The sequence below is a fragment of the Triticum dicoccoides genome, chromosome 5B, assembly GCF_002162155.2.
Source record: "Triticum dicoccoides isolate Atlit2015 ecotype Zavitan chromosome 5B, WEW_v2.0, whole genome shotgun sequence".
NCBI classification, from domain to species: Eukaryota; Viridiplantae; Streptophyta; class Magnoliopsida; order Poales; family Poaceae; genus Triticum; species Triticum dicoccoides.
Window position 1 is genome coordinate 453,737,673 of NC_041389.1, and position 6,863 is coordinate 453,744,535.

Genomic DNA, 6,863 nt, shown 5'->3' on the forward strand with positions numbered 1-6,863 from the left:
TGCCCTAGGGTTCCCAACCCTAGGCGCAGAGGGGGGCCCAGGGGGGGCGCACCAGCCCACCAGGGGCTGGTTCCCCTCCCACTTCAGCCCATGGGGCCCTCCGGGATAGGTGGCCCCACCCGGTGGACCCCCGGGACCCTTCCGGTGGTCCCGGTACAATACAGGTAACCCCTAAAACTTTCCCGATGGCCGAAACTCGACTTCCCGTATATAATTCTTTACCTCTGTACCATTTCGGAACTCCTCGTGACATCCGGGACTCCAAACAACTTTCAGTTTGCTGCATACTCATATCTCTACAACCCTAGCGTCACCGAACCTTAAGTGTGTAGACCCTACGGGTTCGGGAGACACATAGACATGACCGAGACGACTCTCCGGTCAATAACCAACAGCGGGATCTGGATACCCATGTTAGCTCCCACATTCTCCTCGATGATCTCATCGGATGAACCACGATGTCGAGGATTCAAGCAACCCCGTATACAATTCCCTTTGTCAATCGGTACGTTACTTGCCCGAGATTCGATCGTCGGTATCCCAATACCTTGTTCAATCTCGTTACCGGCAAGTCACTTTACTCGTACCGTAATGCATGATCCCGTGACCAGACACTTGGTCACTTTGAGCTCATTATGATGATGCATTACCGAGTGGGCCCAGAGATACCTCTCCATCATACGGAGTGATAAATCCTAGTCTCGATCCATGTCAACCCAACAGACACTTTCGGAGATACCTATAGTGCACCTTTATAGTCACCCAGTTACGTTGTGACGTTTGGTACACCCAAAGCACTCCTACGGTATCCGGGAGTTACACGATCTCATGGTCTAAGGAAAAGATACTTGACATTGGAAAAGCTCTAGCAAACGAACTACACGATCTTTGTGCTATGCTTAGGATTGGGTCTTGTCCATCACATCATTCTCCTAATGATGTGATCCCGTTATCAATGACATCCAATGTCCATAGTCAGGAAACCATGACTATCTGTTGATCAACGATCTAGTCAACTAGAGGCTCACTAGGGACATGTTGTGGTTGATGTATTCACACGTGTATTACGATTTTCGGATAATACAATTATAGCATGAATAAAAGACAATTATCATGAACAAGGAAATATAATAATAATCCTTTTATTATTGCCTCGAGGGCATATTTCCAACAGTCTCCCACTTGCACTAGAGTCAATAATCTAGTTACATTGTGATGAATGAACACCCATAGAGTTCTGGTGTTGATCATGTTTTGCTCGTGGAAGAGGTTTAGTCAACGGATCTGCGACATTCAGATCCGTATGTACTTTGCAAATATCTATGTCTCCATCTTGAACATTTTCACAGATGGAGTTGAAATGATGCTTGATGTGCCTGGTCTTCTTGTGAAACCTGGGCTCCTTGGCAAGGGCAATAGCTCCTGTGTTGTCATAGAAGAGAGTGATTGGCCCCGACGCATTGGGTATGACTCCTAGGTCGGTGATGAACTCCTTCATCCATATTGCTTCACGCGCTGCCTCCGAGGCTGCCATGTATGCCGCTTCACATGTAGATCCCGCCACGACGCTCTGCTTACAACTGCACCAGCTTACTGCTCCACGATTCAACATATACACGTATCCGGATTGTGACTTTGAGTCATCCAGATCTGTGTCGAAGCTAGCATCGACGCCACCCTTTACGACAAGCTCTTCGTCACCTCCATAAACGAGAAACATGTCCTTTGTCCTTTTCAGGTACTTAAGGATATTCTTGACCGCTATCCAGTGTTCCTTGCCGGGATTACTTTGGTACCTTCCTACCAAACTTACGGCAAGGTTTACATCAGGTCTGGTACACAGCATGGCATACATAATAGATCCTATGGCTGAGGCATAGGGGATGACACTCATCTCTTCTTTATCTTCTGCCGTGGTCGGGCATTGAGCCGAGCTCAATCTCACACCTTGCAATACAGGCAAGAACCCTTTCTTGGACTGATCCATTTTGAACTTCTTCAATATCTTATCAAGGTATGTGCTTTGTGAAAGACCTATGAGGCGTCTCGATCTATCCCTATAGATATTGATGCCTAATATGTAAGCATCTTCTCCAAGGTCATTCATTGAAAAACACTTATTCAAGTAGGCCTTAATGTTGTCCAAAAGTTCTATATCATTTCCCATCAAAAGTATGTCATCTACATATAATATGAGAAATGCTACAGAGCTCCCACTCACTTTCTTGTAAACACAGGCTTCTCCATCAGTCTGCATAAACCCAAACGCTTTGATCATCTCATCAAAGCGAATGTTCAACTCCGAGATGCTTGCACCAGCCCATAAATGGATCGCTGGAGCTTGCACACCTTGTTAGCATTCTTAGGATCGACAAAACCTTCTGGCTGCATCATATACAGCTCTTCCTTAAGATAGCCGTTAAGGAATGCCGTTTTGACGTCCATCTGCCATATCTCATAATCATAGTATGCGGCAATTGCTAACATGATTCAGACGGACTTCAACTTCGCTACGGGAGAGAAAGTCTCATCGTAGTCAACCCCTTGAACTTGCCGATAACCCTTAGTGACAAGTCGAGCTTTATAGATGGTAATATTACCATCCGCGTCCGTCTTCTTCTTAAAGATCCATTTGTTTTCTATTGCTCGCCGATCATCGGGCAAGTCTGTCAAAGTCCATACTTTGTTTTCATACATGGATTCTATCTCGGATTGCATGGCTTCAAGCCATTTGTTGGAATCTAGGCCCGCCATCGCTTCTTCATAGTTTGAAGGTTCACCGTTGTCTAACAACATGATTTCCAGGACAGGGTTGCCATACCACTCTGGTGTGGAACGTGTCCTTTTGGACCTACGAAGTTTAGTAGCAACTTGATCCGAAGTACCTTGATCATCATCATGAATTTCCTCTCCAGTCGGTGTAGGCACCACAAGAACGTTTTCCTGAGCTGCACTACTTTCCGGTTCAAGAGGTAGTACTTCATCGAGTTCTACTTTCCTCCCACTTACTCCTTTCGAGAGAAACTCTTTTTCCAGAAAGGATCCGTTCTTGGCAACAAAGATCTTGCCTTCAGATCTAAGGTAGAAGGTATACCCAATGGTTTCTTTGGGGTATCCTATGAAGACGCATTTTTCCGACTTGGGTTCGAGCTTTTCAGGTTGAAGTTTCTTGACATAAGCATCGCATCCCCAAACTTTTAGAAACGACAACTTAGGTTTATTCCCAAACCATAATTCATACGGTGTCGTCTCAACGAATTTAGATGGAGCCCTATTTAAAGTGAGTGTAGCTGTCTCTAGAGCGTATCCCCAAAATGATAGCGGTAAATCGGTAAGAGACATCATAGATCGCACCATATCCAATAGAGTGCGATTACGACATTCGGACACACTGTTACGCTGAGGTGTTCCAGGCGGCGTGAGTTGTGAAACGATCCCACATTTCCTTAAGTGCGTACCAAATTCATGGCTTAAATATTCTCCTCCACGATCTGATCATAAGAATTTTATCCTTCGGTCACGTTGATTCTCTACTTCACTCTGAAATTCCTTGAACTTTTCAAAGGTCTCAGACTTGTGTTTCATCAAGTAGACATACCCATATCTAGTTAAGTCATCAGTGAGAGTGAGAACATAACGATATCCTCCGCGAGCCTCAATGCTCATTGGACCACACACATCAGTATGTATGATTTCCAATAAGTTGGTTGCTCGCTCCATTGTTCCGGAGAACGGAGTCTTGGTCATTTTGCCCATGAGGCATGGTTCGCATGTGTCAAATGATTCATAATCGAGAGACTCTAAAAGTCCATCAGCATGGAGCTTCTTCATGCGCTTGACACCAATATGACCAAGGCGGCAGTGCCACAAGTATGTGGGACTATCGTTATCAATTTTACATCTTTTGGTATTCACACTATGAATATGTGTAACATTACGTTCGAGATTCATTAAGAATAAACCATTGACCATCGGGGCATGACCATAAAACATATCTCTCATATAAATAGAACAACCATTATTCTCGGATTTAAATGAGTAACCATCTCGCATTAAACGAGATCCAGATACAATGTTCATGCTCAAACTTGGCACTAACTAACAATTATTGAGGTTCAAGATTAACCCCGTAGGTAAATGTAGAGGTAGCGTGCCGACGGCGATCACATCGACCTTGGAACCATTCCCAACGCGCATCGTCACCTCGTCCTTCGCCAGTCTCTGCTTATTCCGCAGCTCCTGCTGTGAGTTACAAATATGAGCAACGGCCCCGGTATCAAATACCCAGGAGTTACTACGAGTGCTGGTAAGGTACACATCAATTACATGTATATCACATATACCTTTAGTGTTGCCGGCCTTCTTGTCCGCTAAGTATTTGGGGCAGTTCCGCTTCTAGTGACCCTTCCCTTTGCAATAAAAGCACTCAGTCTCAGGCTTGGGTCCATTCTTTGACTTCTTCCCGGCAACTGGCTTACCGGGCGCGGCAACATCTTTGCCGTCCTTCTTGAAGTTCTTCTTACCCTTGCCCTTCTTGAACTTGGTGGTTTTATTGACCATCAACACTTGATGTTCTTTCTTGATTTCTACCTCTGCTGACTTCAGCATTGAAAATACTTCAGGAATAGTTTTCACCATCCCCTGCATATTGTAGTTCATCACAAAGCTCTTGTAGCTTGGTGGGAGCGACTGAAGGATTCTGTCAATGACCGCCTCGTCCGGGAGGTTAATGTCCAGCTGGGACAGGCGGTTGTGCAACCCAGACATTTTGAGTATGTGCTCACCGACAAAACTATTTTCCTCCATCTTACAACTATAGAACTTGTCGGAGACTTCATATCTCTCGACCCGGGCATGAGCTTGGAAAACCATTTTCAGCTCCTCGAACATCTCATATGCTCCATGTTGCTCAAAACGCTTTTGGAGCCCCGGTTCTAAGTTGTAAAGCATGCCGCACTGAACGAGGGAGTAATCATCAGCACGTGACTGCCAAGCGTACATAACGTCTTGGTTCTCTGGGATGGGTGCTTCACCTAGCGGTCCTTCTAGGACATATGCTTTCTTGGCAGCTATGAGGATGATCCTCAGGTTCCGGACCCAGTCCGTATAGTTGCTGCCATCATCTTTCAGCTTGGTTTTCTCTAGGAACGCGTTGAAGTTCATGTTGACATGAGCGTTGGCCATTTGATCTACAAGACATATTTTGCAAAGATTTTAGACTAAGTTCATGATAATTAAGTTCATCTAATCAAATTATTTAATGAACTCCCACTCAGATTTGACATCCCTCTAGTCATCTAAGTGTTACATGATCCGAGTCGACTATGGCCGTGTCCGATCATCACGTGAGACAGACTAGTCATCATCGGTGAACATCTCCATGTTGATTGTATCTTCCATATGACTCATGTTCGACCTTTCGGTCTCTGTGTTCCGAGGCCATGTCTGTACATGCTAGGCTCGTCAAGTTAACCTAAGTGTTTTTGCGTGTGTAAAACTGTCTTACACTCGTTGTATGTGATTGTAAGAATCTATCACACCCGATCATCACGTGGTGCTTCGAAACGACGAACTTTAGCAACGGCACACAGTTAGGGGGAACACTTTCTTCAAATTGTTATGAGGGATCATCTTATTTACTACCGTCGTTCTAAGTAAACAAGATGCATAAACATAATACACATCACATGCAATTATATAGTAGTGACATGATATGGCCAATATCATATAGCTCCTTTGATCTCCATCTTCGGGGCTCCATGATCATCTTCGTCACCGGCATGACACCATGATCTCCATCATCGTGTCTCCATGAAGTTGCTCGCCAACTATTACTTCTACTACTATGGCTAACGGTTTAGCAATAAAGTAAAGTAATTACATGGCGTTAAATCATTGACACGCAGGTCATACAATAATTAAGACAACTCCTATGGCTCCTGCCGGTTGTCATACTCATTGACATGCAAGTCATGATTCCTATTACAAGAACATGATCTCATACATCACAATATATCATTCATCATTCATCACAACTTCTGGCCATATCACATCACAAAGCAATTGCTGCAAAAACAAGTTAGACGTCCTCTAATTGTTGTTGCATCTTTTACGTGGCTGCAATAGGGTTCTAGCAAGAACATTTTCTTACCTACGAATAACCACAACGTGATTTGTCAACTTCTATTTACCCTTCATAAGGACCCTTTTCATCGAATCCGCTCCAACTAAAGTGGGAGAGACAGACACCCGCTAGCCACCTTATGCAACTAGTGCATGTCAGTCGGTGGAACCTGTCTCACGTAAGCGTACGTGTAAGGTCAGTCCGGGCCGCTTCATCACACAATACCGCTGAAGCAAAATAAGACTAGTAGTGGCAAGAAAGTTGACAACATCTACGCCCACAACAGATTTGTGTTCTACTCATGCAATAGAGAACTATGCATAGACCTAGCTCATGATGCCACTGTTGGGGAACGTTGCATAAAATAAAAAATTTCCTACGTTCACCAAGATCAATCCATGAGTTCATCTAGCAACGAGTGAGAGGAGTGCATCTACATACCCTTGTAGATCGCGTGCGGAAGCGTTCAAGAGAACGGGGTTGAGGGAGTCGTTCTCGTCGTGATCCAAATCACCGGAGATCCTAGCGCCGAACGGACGGCACCTCCGCATTCAACACACGTACGGTCAGCATGACGTCTCCTCCTTCTTGATCCAGGAAGGGGGAAGGATAGGTTGATGAAGATCCAGCAGCACGACGGGGTGGTGGTGGATGCAGCAGGGCTCCGGCAGGGCTTCGCCAAGCGACTACGGGAGGGAGAGGTGTAGCAAGGGGGGGAAGGGAGGCGCCAGGTGTCAGG